The following is a 25,754-nucleotide window of genomic DNA, read 5'->3' on the forward strand; positions in this document are numbered from 1 at the left end:
CAAAGCAGTGTGGTGAGAAAATTCATACCGTTGAAACCATCCACATGACAGTCGTATGGGTTTGAGCCTGCCGCAAAACTTCTACACTATACGGCGGGGTAGTGCAAACAAAAAACCGGCATCGCAGAATATCAAACAACCAGGGAATAAAAGAAGCGCACGTCCTCGAACTTGTCCGTGGTGAGCAGAATCAAGAACATAGTCTGAAGGACAAGAAAAGCAAGCAAGACACGCTGGTTCGAAGAAATGAAGAAATCACAGTTTATGCTGTTCAAAGAAATCACGTTCGAAGAAATTCCAGTTTTTGCTGAAGTGGACTTATTGCAAAGCGTACGTCTTTGCGTACGTTTGTTGAATAAACGGCTTGCGGCATTGTTTAACGGGGTATTGTCCTTGGCGTCGTTGTTGATTATTCAGAACAGTGAGTAGTGGGAATGCCTCAGAAAGTCTATACGGAACAGAAACCTTCTAAAGTCCTAATCTTAATGGCGAATGCGGCACCATCTCGAAGGCCGAAGAACGTAGCTCACTGCTGCAGTAGGACTTCCCCTGGCGTGCCACTCTGCACGTCACTTTCAAAGACGACCATGTAGCAAGAAACTGTCGGTGAGCGTTATATTGCGTAAACTCAGTGCTCACAATATATTAACCAGCCCCGAAAGAGGTCGGAAAGAGCCCAAAGCAGTAGTGCGCCTTATTAAACAGGCCCAGAGGCAACGAAATCCTCCCTGTAAAACACGGAAACCTCCCAAGGTTCTTGCCGTATGTGCACCCAAGAAGAAGGTTAACCCTTTCGGCCCTGGTGGTGTCAATTGATGCCATCACATGAAACCAAAACTGCTAGTTTTTGGGGAATTGTTCCTTACTGATTTCTATTGCGATACAACTCATTGCTGTTTTTTAGTGGAGCTGCAGGGTACAAAGAGGAGCTTCAGTGAAGATGACCTCTCCACATTGGGGATGAAAAGAATGGCGGTCCGAGTTTCATTCACAAGCATGTAAATCTTTCAATACGTGAACTACGAGGCTCATTTTTGTTTCTGGATTGATGGAGTCATAAGATTAGGAAAATATGCAAAAGTGATGTCTGCGCTCACCACAAAAATTTATATTGCCGGATGTCGCAGTTAATTGGCTAATTAAAAATGTTATCACTTCAAGTTCCACCGTTTTGTTGGGGAGGGGGGCTTATGGGACCCGAAAATACAAGAAAAAACACACAAAACATTGTTATGCTTAAAATAATAAATAGGGATGAAAAGGTTTTAGAAAACTATGCGTATCCATCATAATCCAAACGTTCATCTAGGCCGTTCGTATGACCCACAACCAAAAATGTATCTCCAAAGACACCCTGACATGCACTGAGCAAACCTTGGATCTCTTGTAAGGTTATAGACGACCCGCCAGGGGATATTGCCCTCGACATCAGAAGCTATTGGTGGATTCTCCTTACAAAGGAAACTCTGCGTCTGCGTCGTTCTCGTCCTCATCGAAAATTATAACATTCTCCCGCCCGACAGCAGTTCGTGTAAGCTAGATAAAAGAAGTCGATGCAGGTACTCTCAACAAACATTAATGTTTCGTAACCATGCCTTGGGGGCGAAGATATTCGGTCAGACTCTCGTTCGTATCCAGACGATGTCTGATTTCGTCCTTTTTCCTGATCTCTGGTCTTCGCTTCCTTCTGCTCTTTGCCTTTCTTCTAGCCTTCGATCTGTCTTTTTCCATAATGGCTACGTCGAGGGATGACCCAGAGGTATAACAGCTCACGTTGTCAGCAATGCGAACTGCTCTTCGGTGTACTTTCACGTACGTCATGCGTTTGCACCTAACACAATGTCCTCCTGGTTTCTTCGAATTCCGAATTGGTTTAGTAGACTGGTGAATATTCTACGTCATTATGATAGCGGCAGCGCCCTTTTTTGATGTCTTTCTTGGAGAAGTGTCTTTCACGGTGTTTCTGAAGCCGAAGAGAAGGTTACCGGTCGTCATGTTGTCCGTGATTTTACGAATGTCGCGTTCACTCCTGTCGCTGCTACACCTCTCTGACACTAGGGCAAGCCTGTCTCGTAGTGACCCCTTCATAGTGTCCCATGAAGGTCTTACTTTTCCGCGGAATTCTTCGTTTTCTCTCGTGCACATTTTGTGGCCGCATACGGACTCTCATGGCAGCATACGGACGTGGACAAAAGGGTTTGATGAATTCGGTCGTCGGTACTTCGGCGGTGACACCTACAGAAGCCAGCTTCTCATCTAGGTTAATTTCTTCTGATGGTCGTGTAGTCGACATCGATTGCGGTGGTTTTCGCTGGGTTTGTATTCACTGCTAGTGTGGCGTTCCCACTATCATGGTGTCTTCCATTCCGATCGAGGAAGGCACAAAGGTCTGGCGTATCGCAAGCGCCGTTTCTGTAGTTCTTCATAGGGGCGTATGGTGTCGTTTGGGCTTGTGATACAGACATCCTTGAACCTTCTGGAGGTCGATTACTTATTATTAGAATAGACTAAAAGCTGTTGTAGTAGTTTTTTGGCGAAATCTTAATTCCACTAAGGCGATAATCCCGTGTGCTTCTTTCACCGACTCTAGAGCGTCGTAGTGTTGGCCGTCAATTTCGGTACCGCAAGCAAGGGCATCCAGCTTCTCGCTGATAGCAGCAAGTCGTTCGGCACTGTGCCGGAGCCTCGCCATCAAAACAGCGGCACAGACTTCTTTTGGTTCCTCAAGAGTTGGCGTCAATTCAACGATAAGCTTTCGATTGAAATACAGAAGGCTTCTTTGAGCAATCTGCAGCTGGTTCATCTGCCTCGACACCTCCTCCTCGCTTCGGGGTCAGCCATGCGGTCGAAGAGTGAATTTCCGCTCCATGGCTCACCTAGTCGTGTCCCTGGACGTCCCGGGTTTGGGAGCCACTTGGACAACGTCCAGGGAGGTAACAGAGGAGGCGGTCGTTGGATAAAAGCACGTATATTTAAATTATTGACAAAAATCGTATTCAAAGCGCCCATATTGTAAATATATGTGCTTTTCTCCGACGACGGCATCCTAGCTTGCCTCCCTGGACGTTGTCCAGAAACCCGGCGTTACCCAGTGGCCAGAGGCACAACTTCTCCCATCTACCACATCTCTCGCTTTTCCTTAATGGTAACGCAAAGGTGCATTCCTCAAACACGCTCCTACCTGAATTCTGCCATCACTGTCGTTCTATCCACTTCATTCATTATGACCTTCAGTACGTTCCTGCGAGGCATTGCTGCTGACAGCATCTTCGCAGCCTTGGCAGTGTTGACTACTTGCGAGGCGCCATTCGCGAAACCTGCGCCATGTAACAACTCTGTAATCTTCCTCGCTTGTGCGACTTTGCTGGCGGCGTCATGAATGTTGTGCATGCAATGATCTTTTACGACAATACATTTCTCCTACTGCCTCTGCTCTCTTCCAGAGTAGCATCCCCCCCGAAGTCCACAAATGCGAGTCGCAGAGTGGTGTCTCACACTGCTCCTATTCACAGCACTTGGCACGGAGCCCACGCTGGAAAACCACTACCACTAGATAACCCCGAACGCGCATCAGAAACTAGGTCGAAAGGTCGGCCATAGAGATACGGACGGAACTTTGTTTGGGCCCACACTTTTGCTGAGTATTCCCATTCAGGGACAGAATAATGTGGCTCCGCGTTCGTGACTGTGCGGTTCGCGCAGGCGATCACGTATTGATCGTACCAATGATTTATTTGAGCCAGAACAGCAACAAAACCGTTTCCACTCGCATCGGCGTGGATTTCTGCTGCAGCCGAAGCGTCGCAATTCCGGAAAATTGGTGGGGACGTGATGAGATGTTGAAGTGTTGTAAGTGCCTTGTCGCAAGCCGCCAAACCATGTTGAAAGACCCATCGTGGTGCCACAACGCTGTGTCAATATGGCGATGACGGAGGCGAAGTTACGCACAAATGCGGGAGTACGAACAGAGTCCATTAAAACTAGGTAGCTGTTTGATCGTCCTAGACTACGGAAATTCTAGTACAGCACAAAGCTTGGCCGGATCGGCAACAACGCCCTCTCTGGAAAATACGTGACCGATGATTATCAGTTGGCGAGGACTAAATCGGCATTTCTTTCGGCTTACTTTAAGCTATGCGTCTCTCATACAAGTGAAAACTTGGTCCAGTAGCCGCAGATGCGTTCAAAAGTCGGATAAGAACACTGCGACTTCGTCCAGGTAAAGCGCCGTATGTTCCATTTGGTGCCGCGAATTATCTTTATTGCCATACGTTCGAACGTGGTGGGCGCGTTGCAGAGGCCGACAGCTATGACTCTCATTCATATGAATCCTGCATAGTAACAAACGCTGCTTTTAAACGATTCGTTTCTGCCATCGAGACTTGCCATCCTTCTAGTTAACCCAGAACATCCTCGATGCCCGGTAGCCCTTGGACATCCTTTGGGGTTATTTTGCAGAGGCAATGGGAGAGGACACAAAACCAAAAAAGACTGTCGTTTTCCCGCACAAGTACTACCGGCGATACCAAGGGGTGTTGTATTGTCGAATGATACTGCGCCGAAGCATGTCGCCCAGTTGTTCAGCAATTACGTGCTTTTCAGAGGGGTGACACGGTAAGGCCGCTGCCGTAAAGGCACGTGGGAGTCAATGTCGATATGATTGCCGACAGTCGTTATACGACCAAGTGACGACTTCACACAGTGGAGGGCTGATTGCTATATAAAATATTGTATGTAGTGTGGTCTCGTTGGGTCAGCGTAAGTTCAGCTTAGAGAGCGTGATCTAAAATTTCCGAGGACAGTTCAGATGCAGTGGCAGAAGGTGGGCAGTCTGTTCACCTCAACGAGCGGCAGTTCGTCTAGAACAACAGTGGACATGGCTGTGTAGAGGGACTCTATGCTGCCAAGGCACTCGCCTCGCCGCTTAGAACAAAGTCCTGTGCCAGGAGTCGAAATTAACTGGATGGTTTAGCCATCTCGGAAGCTGAGAACACCGAACGGAGCAATAGGCATCAGGATTGGCAGAAAAAAGCAATGTCGTCGACAGTGCATTGGCGTTAGAAGGAAGATGCCGGATTAATGACACAAGCACGGCGGAGCATGAAGAGATACTCGTGTCTTCGGGGACAAAAACCTCGGGTGAAGGTGCTGTAGGCAAAGTTTCAGTTGGCACATTAGGCGGCCAAAACAGAACTTCGACACTGGCGCAGTCAATGGTAGCGTTATTGCGGGAGCGGGAATTCCATTCCAGGATGACGTTCTGTGAGAATGATGTAAGAGCAATGAACTCAACCATGTACGAAGGTCTGTGATGAACACCCGGGCGGTGCACGCACCTACTGGTTCGAAGAAGTGTGCCGAAGAAGTACGGGAAAAGGGCCCAATTTGCGGCGTCATAACGTCTTTAGGCGATGGCAAAACTGCAGCCATATGACTGAATCGGCGGCTCCAGCATCGTCAATCGCATGGCGGGTGACTCTGTCTATATTGATGTCGATGACTTGGATGGGTGAGAAGTTAGGCTTTCAACAGTTCGACGATGGTGAAGCGCTTGCCTCCGGAAGAGCCTCTCCTAGATTTCTGTTTCAGTTGCCAAGGGGTGCCGACGTATCAGCGACAGTGAACGACGTCGTGACGATAGTGGGCTACTGTTGGTGGCGTCAAGGGGGCGGGCAGGCTCAGACGTCTCAAGAAAACCGGTTGGAGCATGGTAAGTCGTCTGCGGCACAACACAAGACGCGTTCCGAGAAGATTGCCGTGCAGGCATCGTTCCGCAGCGGCAGCGACACGCCACATGTTCGGTCGTCCAGCAGGCAAAGCACATGGTGCCGCAGTCGGGCAGGTGCCAAGCGTTGGTGATAAGCGATGGTTCACGCCGTGCACGTGGCTGCCTCTGCAACGAAGACGGACCAAGAAGGAAGCCGGACTGCTGAGGTATTCCTGTGTGCTCAGTTTGCTGTTGCGGCGTGTGCATTGCGACACCTGGGCTTGGAACCGCTTCGACTAAGGGCTGTAAGACGGAGACAGCGGAGGTTACAGAAGTAAGATGGGAAGATGGGCCAGTTGGTGCAGAGTGAGATTTAGGGTGATACACAGCGCACGAAACACAGGTACAAGGGAAGAGGGACGGCGCACTGCACTGGCTCACAACTGAAAGTTTATTACAAAGAAAACACGTATTTATACACGGAACCGTACTCTTGCGTGAACAGACAACACGGGCATTGCATGTGAGCAACTACCATTGACATCCTTAAACAGTGTGGCACGTGATGACGTTCCCCCTCCAAGAAGTGACACAATCTGCACGCGAATGAGAAATGCAAATTCATCTTCAGGTAATGTCACAGTAATGTTACAAACGCACTTGTCGTCGTTCCCTCTAATTTAGAAAACGTTTATTATCCACCTGACGTGCTTATTTTTATGTTTGGCTTTTACGTTTGTATCCTTAAAAAGAGACAAACAACCTCTACGCTTTTTGCAGTAAAATGCAAGGTGTCAATAGGCATCACCGTTCAAAGAATGTGTATGCTGCATTAGTCGAATGGTAAGCGATCCAGCCGTTTGTCCAATATAATCTCGACCGCAAAAAAAAGGAATCACAAGCACCACACCAACACTACAAGAGAAAAAACTGAACACATGTTTTACTTCTCACCTTCCAGGTGCAGCTATATATGCCAGCCTCCTATCTACAGCGCTGAATATTTTTTTTATTTATTTGCTGCCAACAGGACCTTTACACCATCACGGCCCGCTACAATTTTTTAGTCCATAAGACAACACGTGGACGTATGGCATGAATGAGAATTCTTTCCGGGACTCTGTTTTTCTCCACGCTACGGAACAATATTTCTTTAATTTTTGTTCCTGAGAACTGCAAGACGTATTCTCTGGCCGACATCCGCCTGACTATTTGTTCAGAAATGCTGGTGGCATGCCGATGAACACACGAGTTGCGAAAACGCAGTGTAAGAAAGATACAGCTACGACAGTCTTAGCATTCATGGAATTCCGTGAATTGAAGCTCTTGCTCTCTAAATATAAAGCAAGAGCTCTCAGAAAGAGCAGATTCAGTTCTTGGACCTGAAGTTGCTTATTGAAAGAACATATGTTTGCTTGGAGTAGAACGCTACGTCCAGCAAACCGGAGCTCATTTAAATAAGTGCGAGCACCACGCAAGCTGCAGTGCACAGCAAAAAAGGTTTCGGACTTGAAATGGCATGATTACGCTAGTGCGAGTCTAAACTGACCTGCCATATTTAACGGCGCTGCATCCGTTTTGATGGCACCGACGAAGTACAGACTACGGCGGCATTATTGGCCTGAAAAACGTCGAATTTTATCGAGAAATGATGTTACCTCGAACCAATTTATTAGGTTTTTGCTTCGAACTATTGAGCGATTTCTGCCTTTCGATTACATGTACAATTTCCCGGACCAGAACATCACATCTAAGTAATCAAAAATTACAATTAGGTGACATCTAATTCTTGATTGTCGACGTTGTCGTGGTGCCAAAGACGTGCAAGGCACGCGAACTCACCATGCTACCAGTGTATTGACTTCAATCTAATGTCAATTAATCCTAGAACAGGCAAGCCACATGGCGACCGCTACTATTAGCACTGGTGTCATAACTTGAGTCGCAATCCTGTTGCACACTCACTCCAGGAGATTGTGCACCCCATTGGACAAATGATAACTAGCGAAAAGAGTGAGCCACCAGAGCGCTATCGTCATCGGCGTTCTTAAGCTCGTCATGTTCGCGGAACATTGTGTCGGCTGGTCCACATAGATTTTTGCTGGGCTCGCCGCCGCTCTACCCTTAGCTGGTATCCCAATCTGGGCAATACGCCCGTGGTACAATATCCTCTCTCTCTCTCTCTCTCTATATATATATATATATATATATATATATATATATATATATATATATATATATATATATTGTTACGTGGCGGTAGGACGGATAACGTGAACCATGGACGATGCTGAAGTGATCTATTTACAGAAAGAGATGCAAGCTATTTACAATTCGGCCATCACAGCACGAGCGATAACCCTACGCCAACCGTCTTCGTCTTCGTCGGTGTAAGATGCCCATCACACTAGGCTGCACAGTCCACTTCCTCGTCTTCTCGTTACATATCCCCCCGCCACCCAAAACGACTGTCCCGGTCGAGGTCACAGTCAATGAACCCGTGCGGTGAAGATGAAATGAATATAAACAGTGAAGTCCTTGCCGCCACTGCACAGGCTGATCGGTCCATGAAGATGGGCCCCAGAACAGCGATGAAGCCGACGCCACGAAGGAACCTCAAGCTCTTGGAATCGCGTCGGGAAACTGGGCAGGGGAATGTCGTCGGCTTCTGGTCTGGTCGCGGCTAGTCAGGTCGGCTGGTCTCGTCGGATCACGGGCAGGGGACACCGGGCTGGGGAATGCGCAGGCCAATGGCTCACCGGGGCTGGGGCGGACCGACGCGATCCTTGATCCTTGAGGTGGTCGCTTCAAAAACCGAGACGGGCGTAGCTGGAGGTCTACGAAGGGGATCAGGACCGCAACCTCCACCAAAACATGTTACGTGGCGGTAGGACGGATAACGTGAACCATGGACGATGCTGAAGTGATCTATTTACAGAAAGAGATGCAAGCTATTTACAATTCGGCCATCACAGCACGAGCGATAACCCTACGCCAACCGTCTTCGTCTTCGTCGGTGTAAGATGCCCATCACACTAGGCTGCACAGTCCACTTCCTCGTCTTCTCGTTACAATATATATATATATATAGAGAGAGAGAGAGAGAGAAATATTCATTTGGAGAAGATAGCGGCCTCAGACCTCCTCTGCCAACGTTTCGACAAGGAGACTTGTCTTTTTCAAGGCATACCAGGCCTCAGGCTTCCTCTCTGGCACACTGTTTTATAGGTTCAGATTGAGTTGGAGAGAGGGGGGGGAGGTTGTTAAGATCGGGGCCGGAAGGAGGGCAGCAGAGTGGGTCAACGGTCGGTTGAAAAGAGCGAAATAGTGAGAGAGAAAGGGAGGTGTGGTTATTGTGACACCTCACTACGAGCGAACAATTAAGCTCAACGACGCCCTCCTTGACCTAGAACTCAGCCAACAAAACGTGGACATCATGTACCACACAGAAGTCTAGCACGACCCCCAGGGACATCTGGCCTAAGATGGTTTGCACCATAACTTCGAGGTGTTTGGATAATGGCAAATAACATCAAGTACTTCTTAGCAAGTCGTTTGAGGTGACGCTCTCCACTACCGGCACCACCGGCCTGTGAGTGGCCAGCACCGAGCAGCAGACCGAACCTGACATTCCCAACAGTAGCGAACCACCCTGTCCCCCCAAGAACCCCACATGCGACGCGAGCCCACAAACGGTAGATGCAGTCACAACACCAGCTGAACAGCACTTAGGAGAACAACATCCCGACCCACCAATGACATCACGCTCAATGTTCACACAAACACTAACACGCACTAAAAAGCAAGCAAGCACCCATCGACGTGTACATCACCCCTAACATCCGCCCTAAACAGCAGACGCCGAACAAAAAAGAACCACTTCGTAGGTCCACTCGGAACAAACGAAAATGACCTGCACCGAGCGCACCGTACGCCATGCCCCTCAAATCCCGCGCTTTCCTTAGGGTTCAAAAACTCGCCGGCAAACAAACACACTACAGATTTCACTTCAACACCTATTCCTCTTACCTCCAAACAAGGAAATCCTCAAAGGCCTCCACCTTAAACCTATTTGCGCCCTTGGAGTTCTCCCCCCTCAACTAGAAGCTAAATGGCAGGACACTTTGAAGCGTGCATCGCTTTCCCTTCTAGAAATTCTCAGAGCGCACTGTGACAAATAACTTACTGTTTTAAATGAGCAGATTCAAATCATTTCACTCACTGAGCAAACGAAAATTGATCTCGATGCATTTAAAAACCGTAAAAAACACGAGGTGTGCAAGAAACAAAGAGTTAAATTTGAACGTGACCAGCTCCTTTTTCCTGACGCACATTGCACCATTGAACCTCCTGTCCTCGCTAAGCCTGAAGACGTGGCACTAAATCATCTGACGGCCCCCGCAGCCACATCAAAATCTGCTACGGTGGAATTTTTCTCGCCCGCCAATAACCAAAATGTAGAATCTAGCTCTCACAGTAGGAGTAACAGCAACATGACACCTGTTCCCGAACAGAATGTTGTATCCGCCTCCCCCATCACATGTAACAGCAACGTTATAGATATTTCAGAAACATTATCGACAACCCCAAAAAATTATCCTAGAACGAGGCCTCACTTTCTGCCCTACCAACAACCACGTGAATCAATTCGAGTTACACAAGGATCTCACCGATTTTTCCCGCAGAATGAGGCTGAATAAATTCTTTTCCGATAAGCAAGACAATAGTAAAATCAATGACCACGCACTCCGTGCACCAAGCACTTGGACGCCAGATACCGAGGAATCTCCAGAACTCGATTTGTAAATAAAATCAGTGTCAAAAGAAATATTAATCTCAACCAAGAAATCAAATAAACGCAAGAACATGACCCCCTCAGAATAGTCACTCTAAGTAACCTAGCAGCTAGAACGGACATAATCAATAAACCTGCAGAAAAAGGAGGTAGCGTTGTCATCTTACCAATGGAAAAATATAAAGATGAGGCTTATAGGCACCTTAACAGCCATGGTCACTACCAGCTTTTAGACCATGATCCCTGCAACGAATAGAGTCCAACGATCCTTCGCCATCTCAAACATCTGCTGGCCGGACAATTAATTACCACAACAGAACTAAATTTCATGAGACCGACGAACAAGCAAGCAGGACGTTTCTACCTCCTCCCCAAAATCCATAAAGTACCCACAGAAGCATTGTTCTCAGCTGACGTTCCGGGAAGTCCCATAGTTTCTTACAACAACACCCCCACGGAAACATTGTCTGTGTTTCTGAATCACCATTTGGCAGACATTCCGACTTCTCTTTCTTCGTTTGTTAAGGGCACCCCACACATCTTCCGCATAATAGAAGCAATAAACGATGGTGGGCAAATACCCAATGACGCCCTTATGGTCACGATCGACGTCTCCACCCTCTATACAAACATTCCCATCACCGAATAAATAGAAGCTACATCAAAGGCCTTAGCAGAAAACCGGCACCAAGGTGCGTTGGAAACCTACATTACTTTACTAAAATAAGTTCTAACTCTTAACTATATCGAGTTCGACTCATCTTACTACTTGCAAGTTTTTGGTACCAGCATGGCCACTCCTTTTGCACCCATCTGCGCCAACATTTTCATGGGCCAACTTGAAGCTTCCCTCTTAGACTCTTTCCCCCTCAAGCTGGTGGTTTATCTTCGATACATAGATGACATCTTCATAATTTGGGAGCACAGCCGCACAGCCCTAGAAAGTTTCATTTCGCATCTTAATTCTTCGCATCCGACCATTAAGGTCTCATGCCGGTACTCGGATAAACAAGTGAACTTCCTAGACACCACTGTCGTTCTTGACAATGGTAAACTAAAAACCACACCTTATAGGAAATCAACGGACCGGCAACAGTACCTACACTACACTAGTCATCACCCACGACACTGCAAACAAGGTATCTTTGTAGGACAGGCCACCACACTAAGAAGAGTATGCGATGATAACACAGACTATATAAAACACCTTAATGAACTAAAGTCAGGCAGGAATCACCCGGCCAGCTCGCTGAATATGGCTTACGAAAGAGCATCCAAGCTAGAAAGGGACGAAGTGCTCAAGCAACAACGTCGAAGCGAAAGCGCCCGACCACCAGCCTTAACCGAATTCTCAAACACGCTCCCTAACATAAACAACATCCTCCGGAAATACTACCCCAATCTAGCCAGTAATGACCGACTTAAAAAGACGTTTCCGGAAGCCCCAAGAGTTACCTACAGAAGAAACAAGAACCTAAAAGACATTTTAGTGCATGCCAAAATTAGCGCTTCCCAGGAACCAGTCACCAGCCCTTGCCTCCAATCTAGATGCAAGACCTCCAAACATCTCACGACGAATTGCATTGCCAATAGCACTGCCAGCCAATACGTTCACAAGGTTTATTCATGCTTCACTGGCAATTCTTCTAACTTGTGTATATTCTAGAATGCTCATTCTGTCAAAAGCAGTACATTGGAGAAACGAGTCAACCTATGACCTTAGCCTGAATGGACATCGGGCCGACACTCATAACAGTACATCCATAGCAGTCGCGCAACACTTCACCCAGTCGAAACACAATTTCGATGATCTGATTGATTGTAGGGTTTAACGCGCCGACACAACGCAGGCGACGAGGCGCGCCGTAGTGGAGGGCTCCGGATTAATTTTGACCACCTGGGGATTTTACCGTGCGCCGAAACCTCATACACATGGGCGTTTTTGCTTTTCGCCTCCATCAGAAAAGCGGCCACCGCAGCCGGGAATCGAGCCCGCGACCTCGTGCTCAGCAGCGCAACGCCTTAGCCACTGAGCCACCGCGGCGGGCAATTTCGATGATCTCAAGCTGTATATTCTACATTCAAACTTTAAGTCTCCAAGGGACCGGAAATACCAAGAATCGTACCTAATCCATAAATTCAACTGCCTGGAGCCCGCTGGAATCGATGCTTCGAAAGGCAGCTTAGAAACCTTACGGTATCTGAATCGAACAGAAAAATAATGCTCTTACAAAAAGTGGGAATCTGCATTCGCAATATTCCTGCCTGCCCATCCCCAAAGCTGATACTTGAATACAATTTCTGTGCTCTTCGGAAATGTTTCGGAAATGGACAGTGTGCATACAATCAGGCTGCGCCTATGTTGCAACATCAACAAACAAACAAACAAAATAAAAAGGGGGGCGAGCGAGAGAGAGAAAAAGGGATCGTGTTAACAATGCGGCGTTCAAGGTTGCACCATGACGGGTCAACGTATGCTGCGCGGGCTGCAAGTTCAGACAATGGGGGAAACTGGACAACCGCGGTTTGAAAAGAAAGGGAAGAGTACAGTAAGGTATTCAGTGGCTGGGGAGACTGGTTCGGGGGGAAGCGAAGATGGGTGTGCCCCCCGCGGATGAAGAGAATAGATAGGGGGCACAAAAGAGCATTTCACAGAAGCTAGCAATTGAACAGGAAATAGGTAGGGTCACAAAAGGTTAAACATGAATAGATCACAAAGAGTTAAACATTCTTAAGTGGTGGTGGGAACGTGGCCTCCTTCCCCAGGACAAATGGCATTGTTGAGCCGCATTAGGCTAATAAAGCTGCTGTATTAGGAGAATTTCTGCGAATTCTGATGGCAAACTCGAGGGTAGGAATAATGAACATAGTTGTAAAAATTATGAAGCCGCTAATTTTAATCAAGGGATAAGCACGTTAGTTTTCCGTAACTTTCATTAATTCCAAGTGTGGCTGACCCAAACTTATAAATAAGATAAGATTCCCGAACCTCGCGGTCGTGGTGCGTTTTGAAGGCGGATTCTAAAATCGTTGCTTTAAGATGTTCAAATGCATGCCCGGGACTGTTCACATGTCTTGACAGGGGCAAAGAAGGGCAGCTTTTTGCATGAGAGCGGTGATTATTGAACCGTATTCGGAAGGGCGTTTCAGTATGGCCGATATATTGTTGCCTACAAACAGTGCACTCTAGAAGATATACGACATTAGCGGAGTCACAGTTAAAGTTACCTTTTATATTTACGTAGTAGTCTGAAGCCGTGCTGGTGGCGCGCTGTGTAGTGGTCATGTGTGGGCATACTTTACATCGGGGTTTATTGCAGGGCATGCAGCCAGTAGTTGCCGCTCGGTTGATACGAGGGTTAGTAAGAAAGTCACATAAATTCTTATTACGCCGGTAGACAACGCGTGGAGGTTCGGGGAATATGCTTTTTAAGCGGTCACTTTGCATTAGGATATTGTGATGTTTTTTTAGCACGGTTGACACTCTTGGAGCGGAGGATGAGTGGGTTAAAACTAAGTTAGTTTGCGGGTTCCCGTTCGGGGCTTTTTTCTTACAGATTTCGTTACGGTCTAATTGGTTGGCTCGCACAATAGCGTCGTCAATAACTTTTTCCGGGTATTTTTTATTCAGGAGGGCGGTCTTGAGTTCTCGTCAGTTTGAGTCAAAGTCGGCTTGGTTTGAGCAAATTTTCCTAAATCGGTGGGCTTGGCTGTAAGGTATTGCTGTCTTGCAGTGTCTGACATGGCTACTTCGGAAGTGCAAATACTGGCGCGTGTCTGTCGGTTTTCTATACAGTTTAGTTTGAAGCCGACCTTGCAAGGTAGTAACGGTGACGTCCAGAAAGTTTACACTGTGTTCCGAATAGGAATGAGCAAGGGAAATACTAGGATGGGCTAGGTTAAATGCCTCAATGAAGGTGAGGAGCTCCGCCTCACCGTGTTGCCAGATCATGAATATGTCATCAATATACCTTTTTAGTACATTGGCTTTAAATTTTGGGTGTCAAGAAAGTTTGATTCGAGTTGAGCCATAAAGATATTAGCGTAGTTAGGTCCGATACGAGTTCCCATTGACGTTCCGCTGACTTGCACGTGATGAACTCCGTCGAACTCAAAATTGTTAAGTTCAAGAATCAGCCTAAGGGTTGTTTGGAGAGCAGAAGAATCGATAGGTTTGTCGCAAGATGACTGCTCATACGCAAGGGATACAGCGGCGATGTTATCTTCATGGGGGATGTTAGTTACAGTGACGCAACATCAAGGGTGACTAGAAGGCAGTTATCAGGAATTTCAATTGTTGAGATGTCTGAGAGAAAGTCATTGGTATCCTTAATGAAGGAGGGAAAGCTGGGCGGAATGTCGCAAATGAGATTACCCACATAACGCGAGAGGTTTTCGGTAACAGTGCCAATGCCAGAAACATGGGTGCGCCCTGGGTTGTTCACCTTGTGAATCTTTGGGAGAAGATAGAATTTACCGGCTACTGGGCTTAAGGGGATCAGGGAACGAGCCGTGGTTTCATTTATTGTTTTATTTTTAACAAGCTCAGCAAGTTTACCTTTGACAATTTGCTTATAATCTTGAGTGGGATCATTGGGTAGTGCTTTATAGAACGTCGATGCTGATGGTTGCTTATTGGCCTCGTTAACATAGTCGGTTTTGCAAGGGTTACGATTGCGCCTTCCTTGTCGGCAGGTTTAATAATTATGTCGGGACAGCTTGCGAGTTCCTCTAGGGCTTTCTTTTTGTTGGTAGTCATGTTGTGGTGGAAAGAAATTTGTGTTTGGTATGCTTTTCGCACATCGCGTTGGACAGCTTTGATGTACATGTCGAGGCAACTATCACGCTGTGTGGGAGGGGTCCCGTGCTTATAGCTAGGTAGGGTTCTGCGGGCTTCTTCCGTCGCGGGGTGATCGTAGAAGTATTCTCGTAGCCTCGTGTTTCTGGCGAAGTTATCTAAGTCCTTAAAAAGTTTAAATTCATCAAAACCACCAGTAGCCGGGCAAAAGTTTAGGCCCTTTGACAAGACGCTCATCTGAGCTGGGGAGAGGGTTATACTTGAAATGTTCATTACATTCCCGGTAAGGTTTTCTTTTGTGACGGCAGGCGAGGTCAATGGGTCAACGTCAATGGGAACTCGAGGTCAACGTCAATGGGAACTCGAATCGGACCTAACTACGCTAATATCTTTATGGCTCACCTCGAATCAAACTTTCTTGACACCCAAAATTTAAAGCCAATGTACTATAAAAGGTATATTGATGACATATTCATGATCTGACCCGCGGCAGTATTTGCACTTCCGAAGTAGCCATGTCAGACACTGCAAGACAGCAATACCTTACAGCCAAGCCCACCGATTTAGGAGAATTTACTCAAACCAAGCCGACTTTGACTCAAACTGTCGAGAACTCAAGACCGCCCTCCTGAATAAAAAATACCCGGAAAAAGTTATCGACGACGCTATTGTGCGAGCCAACCAATTAGACCGTAACGAAATCTGTAAGAAAAAAGCCCCGAACGGGAACCCGCAAACTAACTTAGTTTTAACCCACTCATCCTCCGCTCCAAGAGTGTCAACCATGCTAAAAAAACATCACAATAACCTAATGCAAAGTGACCGCTTAAAAAGCATATCCCCCGAACCACCACGCGTTGTCTACCGGCGTAATAAGAATTTAGGTGACTTTCTTACTAACTCTCGTATCAACCGACCGGCAACTACTGGCTGCATGCCCTGCAATACACCCCGATGTAAAGTATGCCCACACATGACCACTACACAGCGCGCCACCAGCACGGCTTCAGACTACTACGTAAATATAAAAGGTAACTTTAACTGTGACTCCGGTAATGTCGTATATCTTCTGGAGTGCACTGTTTCTAGACAACAACATATCGGCCAAACTGAAACACCCTTCCGAATACAGTTCAAAATTCACCGCTGTCATGCAAAAAGCTGCCCTTATTTTCCCCTGCCAAGACATGTGAACAGTCCCGGGCATGCATTTGAACATCTTAAAGCAACGATTTTAGAATCCGCCTTCAAAACGCACCACGACCGCGAGGTTCGGGAATCTTATCTCACTTATAAGTTTGGGTCAGCCACACTTGGAATTAATGAAAGTTACTGAAAACTAACGTGCTTATCCCTCGATTAAAATTAGCGGCTTCATAATTTTTATAACTATGTTCATTATTCCTACCCTCGAGTTTGCCATCAGAATTCGCTGAAACTCTCCTAATACAGCAGCTTTATTAGCCTAATGCAGCTCAACAATGCCATTTGTCCTGGGGAAGGAGGTCTCGTTCCCACCACCACTTAAGGATGTTTAACTCTTTGTGATCTATTCATGTTTAACCTTTTGTGACCCTACCTATTTCCTGTTAAATTGCTAGCTTCTGTGAAATGCTCTTTTGAGCCCCCTATCTATTCTCTTGACCAGCGGGGGGCACACCCATCTTCGCTTCCCCCTGAACCAGTCTCAGCAGTCACTGAATACCTCAGTCTATACTCTTGCCTTTCTTTTCAAACCGCAGTTGTCCAGTTTCCCTCATTGTCTGAACTTGCAGCACGCGCGGCATACGTTGACCCGTCATGGTGCAACCTTGAACGCTGCATTGTTAACACGACCCCTTTTTTTCTCTCTCACCCCCCCCCCCCCTTTTTTATTTTTTATTTTTCTTGTTTGTTTGTTGATGTTGTAACATAGGCGTAGCCTGACTGTATGCACACTCCCCATTTCCGAAACATTTTTCGCTCTTTCTCACAGTTTTATGCAAACCTATATAAGAAATGTGTTCAAAATGTTTGCGACAGCAAAATAATGTAACTTTACTCTGATGAAGGCAAGTCCCGTTGCCGCTACGTAAGTATACATTGTTTGTTATTGTTCTTGCTGTGTATCCGACTCTTTACTTATACTATTTCTGCGCGCTTTGTGAGTTTATCTTTTTCTAGATTTGTTTCTACCATGAGCGCTGACAGGACCACAGCAAAGAGCATCATCTGGAAATTTCCGCAGACCGAAACCACAACAGTTGTAATCGGGGACTCCCAGACCAAGTATTTGTATCATCACTTCGATCCCCTCTGCCCTGGAACCCCCGCTTTTGTTTCTCAGCCTGGCGCATGCATTGATGACGCACGCTCACTGATCGACTTTATCCCTGCCTCTGCCACTACAGTTTTTCTGCATGTTGGTACTAATGATCTCAGCTCTACTTCCGCTGAACATGCTTTCTCTGACTACCGCTCACTGACTGACCTCATTCTAGAATCTCGACCGAACATTTCCACTTTAACGCCAGTCTCATTCTACCCCGCTCCGCTAACCGCCGCCGCGACTACCGCATCTCTCGCTTCGCTCGCTGCTGCAACGAAAAGGCACGCCGTTTCAACTCACTTCTCCGCGAATTTTGCCGCCACTCACGCTTTGTCCGCTTCGTCGATCATGGCTTTGAGCACCTTCCAGCCTGCCGAGTACTCGCTGGGGACGGCTTACACCCGAGCTTCGAGGGTGTGGCCTTGCTGGCCGGCCACATCCGTGCACTCTGCTTCATGCAACAGCGCTGCAATCCTCTGGGCTGGTGCGACTTCGCATGCACCGCCGACCCAGTTGCAGCCCCGGCAATATTGCCAAATGACAGCGACTTTCCACCACTGCCTCCAATTCTATCCAGTGTAAGGACCCCGGAGCAGTGTCGTGCCAGCAGCCCACCGCCACCGCCCCCCAGATCCACCACAACCACGGCGCCCCGGGCGAGCGCCAGCGCCCCAACCCCGAAGTCCACGGACGAGCGTCGCGCCAGCAACATGCCAACCCCTACTGGCAAACCTGCAGCGGCCACAACACCCCGAGGGAACGCTCGCGGCTACACTAAGAAGCTCCCTGACCGGCGCCGCACCAACAGCATGCCACGCCCAACCTCCGCATCTTCAGCGACCACCGAGCCCACGAAAACCAACAGCAGCGCGTCCGCCGGACCTTCCGGGGTCCAAAATTCAGCCCTCGGTGCCACATGCCCTTACAACCTTCGAAAGAATCGGCATAGCAGCAACTGACTACAACACAAAAAAACAGGTAACGCGGCCTCCTTCCCCGTTTCAAGACAGTTTTTAAAACTAAGAAAAATCACCGAAAAGCGCATACGTTCCGAATTGCACGTTTCCGCTCTTGAACAGTACTTGACTGCCGCGGTCGCTCCCAGGGGTCTTAGGATTAGAATAAAACCTGCTACTACCGAACTCTCCCCGTCCAACATGAATAAGTGGAAACAGGTACTCGATAAAGCATCCTTACAATTAACTGAAATAATCCTCAATCACTACGAAACTACGGCCCATTCTCTCCGAAAGAAAGAGGAACTACTTAGTCAGGAACTAAGCAAAAGAGAGTTGAACCTTTTAAGCAACTACGAATCTAAGACGGCCTCCGCCATATCCCGAACAAAAGACCGAAAGTTTAACCGAGATAAGATTTCTAACACTGGCCACATGCGTAAGAACCTAACAAGCTCCGGCACTAGTAACTGCCACAACTCTGACAATACGGCCGATAATGTCACTACGACTGTAATAAATGCTTGGACTACTGCACCCCAAACAGTTCAGTTAAATCCCTGTACTAATATTTTTCCCTCGCCTGCCGTCACAAAAGAAAACCTTACCGGGAATGTAATGAACCTTTCAAGTATAACCCTCTCCCCAGCTCAGATGAACGTCTTGTCAAAGGGCCTAAAATTTTGCCCGGCTACTGGTGGTTTTGATGAATTTCAACTTTTTAAGGACTTAGATAACTTCGCCAGAAACATGAGACTACGAGAATACTTCTACAATCACCCCGCGACGGAAGAAGCCCGCAGAACCCTACCTAGCTATAAGCACTGGACCCCTCCCACACAGCGTGATAGTAGCCTCGACATGTACATCAAAGCTGTCCAACGCGATGTGCGAAAAGCTTACCAAACACAAATTTCGTTCCACACAACATGACTACCAACGAAAAGAAAGCCCTAGAGGAACTCGCAAACTGTCCCGACATAATTATTAAACCTGCCGACAAGGGAGGCGCAATCGTAATCCTTGACAAAACCGACTATGTTAACGAGGCCAATAAGCAACTATCAGTATCGACGTTCTATAAAGCACTACCTAATGATCCCACTCAAGATTATAAGCAAATTGTCAAAGATAAACTTGCTGAGCTTGTTAAAAATAAAACAATAAATGAAACCACGGCTCGTTCCCTGATCCCCTTAAGCCCAGTAGCCGGTAAATTCTATCTTCTCCCAAAGATTCACAAGGTGAACAACCCAGGGCGCCCCATTGTTTCTGGCTTTGGCACTGTTACCGAAAACCTCTCGCGCTATGTGGATAATCTCATTTGCGACATTCCGCCCAGCTTTCCCTCCTTCATTAAGGATACCAATGACTTTCTCTCAGACATCTCAAAAATTGAAATTCCTGATAACTGCCTTCTAGTCACCCTTGATGTTGCGTCACTGTATACTAACATCCCCCATGAAGATGGCATCGCCGCTGTATTCCTTGCGTATGAGCAGTCATCGTGCGATAAACCTATCGATTCTTCTGCTCTCCAAACATTCCTTAGGCTTATTCTTGAACTTAACAATTTTGAGTTCGACGGAGTTCATTACGTGCAAGTCAGCGGAACGTCAATGGGAACTCGAATCGGACCTAACTACGCTAATATCTTTATGGCTCACCTCGAATCAAACTTTCTTGACACCCAAAATTTAAAGCCAATGTACTATAAAAGGTACATTGATGACATATTCATGATCTGGCAACACGGTGAGGCGGAGCTCCTCACCTTCATTGAGGCATTTAACCTCAGCCCATCCTAGTATTTCCCTTGCTCATTCCTATTCGGAACACAGTGTAAACTTTCTGGACGTCACCGTTACTACCTTCCAAGGTGGGCTTCAAACTAAACTGTATAGAAAACCGACAGACACGCGCCAGTATTTGCACTTCCGAAGCAGCCATGTCAGACACTGCCAGACAGCAATACCTTACAGCCAAGCCCACCGGTTTAGGAGAATTTGCTCAAACCAAGCCGACTTTGACTCAAACTGTCGAGAACACAAGACCGCCCTCCTGAATAGAAAATACCCGGAAAAAGTTATCGACGACGCTATTGTGCGAGCCAACCAATTAGACCGTAACGAAATCTGTAAGAAAAAAGCCCCCAACGGGAACCCGAAAACTAACTTAGTTTTAACCCACTCATTCTCCGCTCCAAGAGTGTCAACCGTGCTCAAAAAACATCATAATATCCTAATGCAAAGTGACCGCTTAAAAAGCATATTCCCCGAACCACCACGCGTTGTCTACCGGCGTAATAAGAATTTAGGTGACTTTCTTACTAACTCTCGTATCAACCGACCGGCAACTACTGGCTGCATGCCCTGCAATAAACCCCGATGTAAAGTATGCCCACACATGACCACTACACAGCGCGCCACCAGCACGGCTTCAGACTACTACGTAAATATAAAAGGTAACTTTAACTGCGACTCCGCTAATGTCGTATATCTTCTAGAGTGCACTGTTTGTAGGCAACAATATATCGGCCAAACTGAAACGCCCTTCCGAATACGGTTCAATAATCACCGCTCTCATGCAAAAAGCTGCCCTTATTTGCCTCTGTCAAGACATGTGAACAGTCCCGGGCATGCATTTGAACATCTTAAAGCAACGATTTTAGAATCCGCCTTCAAAACGCACCACGACCGCGAGGTTCGGGAATCTTATCTCATTTATAAGTTTGGGTCAGCCACGCTTGGAATTAATGAAAGTTACGGAAAACTAACGTGCTTATCCCTCGATTAAAATTAGCGGCTTCATAATTTTTATCACTATGTTCATTATTCGTACCCTCGAGATTGCCATCAGAATTCGCAGAAACTCTCCTAATACAGCAGCTTTATTATTCCTACCCTCGAGTTTGTCATCAGAATTCGCAGAAACTCTCCTAATACAGCAGCTTTATTAGCCTAATGCGGCTCAACAATGCCATTTGTCCTGGGGAGGGAGGCCTCGTTCCCACCATCACTCAAGAATGTTTAACTCTTTGTGATCTATTCATGTTTAACCTTTTGTGACCCTACCTATTTCCTGTTAAATTGCTAGCTTTTGTGAAATGCTCTTTTGTGCCCCTATCTATTCTCTTGACCCGCGGGGGGCACACCCATCTTCTCTTCCCCCCGAACCAGTCTCAGCAGTCACTGAATACCTCAGTGTATACTCTTCCCTTTCTTTTCAAACCGCGGTTGTCCAGTTTCCCGCATTGTCTGAACTTGCAGCCCGCGCGGCATACGTTGACCCGTCATGGTGCAACCTTGAACGCTGCTTTGTTAACACGACCCCTTTTTCTCTCTCTCGCTCCCCCCCCCCCCTTTTATTTTTCTTGTTTGTTTGTTGATGTTGTAACATAGGCGTAGCCTGACTGTATGCACACTCCCCATTTCCGAAACATTTTCCGCTCTTTCTCACAGTTTTATGCAAACCTATATAAGAAATGTGTTCAAAATGTTTGTGATCTATTCATGTTTGTGATCTCTTTGTGATCTATTCACGTTTAACCTTTTGTGACCCTACCTATTTCCTGTTAAATTGCTAGCTTTTGTGAAATGCTCTTTTGCGCCCCCTATCTATTCTATTGACCCGCGGGGGGCACACCCATCTTCGCTTCCCCCCGAACCAGTCTCAGCAGTCACTGAATACCTCAGTGTATACTCTTCCCTTTCTTCTCAAACCGCGGTTGTCCAGTTTCCCCCATTGTCTGAACTTGCAGCCCGCGCGGCATACGTTGACCCGTCATGGTGCAACCTTGAACGCTGCTTTGTTAACACGACCCCTTTTTCTCTCTCTCGCTCCCCCCCCCCCTTTTATTTTTCTTGTTTGTTTGTTGATGTTGTAACATAGGCGTAGCCTGACTGTATGCACACTCCCCATTTCCGAAACATTTTCCGCTCTTTCTCACAGTTTTATGCAAACATATATAAGAAATGTGTTCAAAATGTTTGCGACAGCAAAATCATGTAACTTTACTCTGATGAAGGCAAGTCCCGTTGCCGCTACGTAAGTAAACATTGTTATTGTTCTTGCTGTGTATCCGACTCTTTACTTATACTATTTCTGCGCGCTTTGTGAGTTTATCTTTTTCTAGATTTATATATATATATATATATATATATATATATATATATATATATATATATATATATATATATATATATATATATATATATATATAAGTCTCTTTGCTGAAACATTGGCAACAATCGTGCTTTTACCTTGTTCAAAGTTTTCTTTTCTTATATATATATATATAGTAAGGAATTGAGGGGCTCGTTGAGGAAAATACAGATGGATAGGGCAGCAGTGTACAACGCCAAAGGAGGCATAGGGGTGTGGTTAGGCTCTTTGTTTTCTCACTCCGGTAATGAAGTTAACACTTTTTTTAAATATATGGAAGAAAGAAAGTAAGAGAAACACGCGCCCAGAGTGGGGACAGAACCCACGCCTTTCGATTACATGTCGAATGCCTTACCAACACATATATATATATGTGTGTGTGTGTTGGGACTTTCTCGCTGCGAGCAGACGACTCTGATCATCATCATTTCATGCTGCTTTCCACGAGCTGCCGCATGCTGTCGTGGCTGCGTTGGCTCCCGCCACTTCTTCTGTTTCCAATAAAGCGGCATCGCATCACGACGTGTAGCTCCGCTTTCTGAGCATCGCGCCGCAGCTAAAGAACCCAGAGGTCCAACAATATATATATATATATATATATATATATATATATATATATATATATATATATATATATATATATATATATATATCCTCGTGAGATCGTGAGACCCAGTGTACAATATATTGTGCACACTCGTTCTCAGCGCTGTAGCGGTTTTCCAACAGCCGTAGAAGCTAAGTCCGCCTGTACAAAGAATTGCACATACATGTGCTGCCACCTAGCGCAGAGTGGGAGAAGTCTACTGTGCGGTTCTTTTTGCGCGCCATTTTGAAGATGGCCTTCGTTCCCGTGGAGTCGCTCTACTCGGCCCGGGTAAGATGCTCGTATTTTCTTAGCGCTTTACGAAATTGTTTGAAATTTGTGTTGAATGGATTCTTGAATGTGTAGGGATCATCTAAAACTCAATTTTATTTCGCGCAAACGTGTATTTTGTTTGTTGTCGAGCTGAAATCTTTTGTGTATAATTTATTGCACACTGGGATCGAGGTACATTGTATTAGGTATTTTCTAGTGTGTGCGCTATATGTACTGTTACGATGACCGGGCAGTAAATGGATATTTATCTCTACCAAATAAGCTTTTTTTGGTTTATAATACAACGTTATCAATTTTGGATTTTCTGGACTGTGCTAGGGCCGCAGCTGAAAACTGCCGTGCCCATTCTGGAAGCCATTGCTTCTCAGGACACAGCGGATCTCGACTTGCCAGAAGACGAAGAGGACCCGACTGTTCTACTGAATATTTTTTTATTATTCTTCTCCCTCCTCCCCCTCCTTCTTCTTCTTCTTCTTCTTCTTTCTTCTCCTTTTTCTCCTTCTTCTTTGTTTATTTATTTATTTCATTCCTTTTGTTGTTTATTTTATTATTGACTAATTTCCAAACTCGATCGATTCCTCAAACACAAGAAGAAAAAAGCTTCCAATTTTTTTTAAATTTTCCTTTAATCATCCACCTAGGCAGTTATCCCTTTGGGTTTCACGAATGTTGTTTGGCCGATCCCCTGCTTGGGTATGCGCCAATAATGTTAAGGAACAACAATAACAACAAACACCCCTCCCAGATGCTTCCTTTTCGACCACGGTAGCACCATTGCCTCCTGTCTCTTTCAAGACAGCGGGCGCCCGAAACATGCCTGAGCTTTCTGAACCAAAGTGACCATCAAGGTGCCGTAACCCCGGATGATCACACTGCTCGAATTTTTGGTGCACTCGCTGCGACGCATTTTTCTGTTTAACTTCCTCAAGAAACTGCTTGAATCAGTTTCATAGCTAGAATTTCCAGCTTTAGAACTCTTTTCTTTTATTAGGCGCAAGATATGATATTGTTTTTTTTCGTGCACTGAATCCCGGTGTGCAATATATTGCACATACCATGGTAGGCCAACGTCACATTTTACATCAATACAACTTTTTTTATTGTAATTCCCTGTGTCCAATGGCCACGTTTTCTTCTACTACACGCGGCAGGTTGTTCGTCGGTTCTCACGAGAATATATATATATATATATATATATATATATATATATATATATATATATATATATATATGTACAGAAAGATAGGGCAGCAGTCTACAACGCCAAAGGAGGCATAGGGGTGTGGTTAGGCTCTTTCCTTTTTCACTAGGGTTAATGAAGTAAACATTTTTTTGATATACAGAAGAAAGAAAGAAAGAAAAACACGTGCCCAGAGTGGGGACCGAACCCACGCCTTTCGATTACATGTCGAATGCCTTACCAATTCGGCTATCTGGGCGACTGTGTTCTCCTTCACTTTATGGGCTATTTATATTTACTGGAAGCCGAATTGGTAAGGCATTCGACATGTAATCGAAAGGCGTGGGTTCGGTCCCCACTCTGGGCGCGTGTTTTTCTTTCTTTCTTCTGTATATCAAAAAAAATGTTTACTTCATTAACCCTAGTGAAAAAGGAAAGAGCCTAACCACACCCCAATGCCTCCTTTGGCGTTGTAGACTGCTGCCCTATCTTTCTGTATTTTCCTCAACGAGCCCCTCATTTCCTTACTATATTATTCTGCGAAAGCTTAGCGAGGGTCTCGGTTCTGGCAGCCTTGATGCCTAGGTAGCATAAGAGGGCTTCCCGCCAGTTACCCGCTCATGACAGGCTGTAGACGCTCGAGTCACGCCCCGGGGGTTGAAAAGAAGGTCCCCTTCTCCCCGTGTAGTCAGAGTGGCGCTGGCTACCACCCTCAAGCGTCAGATACACTTCTAGTAAATATAAATAGCCCATAAAGTGAAGGAGAACACAGTCGCCCAGATAGCCGAATTGGTAAGGCATTCGACATGTAATCGAAAGGCGTGGGTTCGGTCCCCACTCTGGGCGCGTGTTTTTCTTTCTTTCTTCTGTATATCAAAAAAAATGTTTGCTTCATTAACCCTAGTGAAAAAGGAAATAGCCTAACCACACCCCTATGCCTCCTTTGGCGTTGTAGACTCTGCCCTA

At 46.3% G+C, this 25,754-nt stretch overlaps 1 non-coding gene across 1 annotated transcript; it reads right to left on the reverse strand.

Moving 5' to 3' along the window:
• Window positions 1-24,975: 24,975 nt before the first annotated feature.
• Trnat-ugu (transfer RNA threonine (anticodon UGU)) lies at window positions 24,976-25,047 on the reverse strand. Its single transcript has one exon. It is a non-coding gene; the product is annotated as a tRNA-Thr (tRNA).
• Between the last annotated feature and the right edge of the window lie 707 nt (window positions 25,048-25,754).

Source organism: Haemaphysalis longicornis, unplaced genomic scaffold (assembly GCF_048455015.1).
Source record: "Haemaphysalis longicornis isolate Haplotype H1 unplaced genomic scaffold, Haemaphysalis longicornis Haplotype H1 scaffold_37, whole genome shotgun sequence".
Lineage (NCBI taxonomy): Eukaryota > Metazoa > Arthropoda > Arachnida > Ixodida > Ixodidae > Haemaphysalis > Haemaphysalis longicornis.